We start from the raw sequence: 348 nt of genomic DNA, 5'->3' as shown, positions 1-348 counted from the left end.
AAGTCAAAGTTTCCCTCCATCCTCAGTGTTGGAGAAGGAAACCAATGAAACGGTCACACTGCCCCACCGGGACCTTCGTTGACCAGGACGTTCACCGGCACGTTCACCAGCACGTTCACCAGCACGTTCACCAGCACGTTCACCGGCACATTCACCAGTACGTTCACCAGCACATTCACCAGGACGTTCACCAGCACGTTCACCAGCACATTCACCAGCACGTTCACCGGTACGTTCACCGGTACGTTCACCGGCACGTTCACCGGTACGTTCACCAGTACGTTCACCAGCACATTCACCAGGACGTTCACCAGCACGTTCACCGGCACATTCACCGGTACGTTCACC

This window comes from Takifugu rubripes, unplaced genomic scaffold, assembly GCF_901000725.2.
Source record: "Takifugu rubripes unplaced genomic scaffold, fTakRub1.2, whole genome shotgun sequence".
NCBI classification, from domain to species: domain Eukaryota; kingdom Metazoa; phylum Chordata; class Actinopteri; order Tetraodontiformes; family Tetraodontidae; genus Takifugu; species Takifugu rubripes.
The sequence above is the reverse complement of the archived record's forward strand: the minus strand, read 5'-3'. Positions refer to the sequence as shown.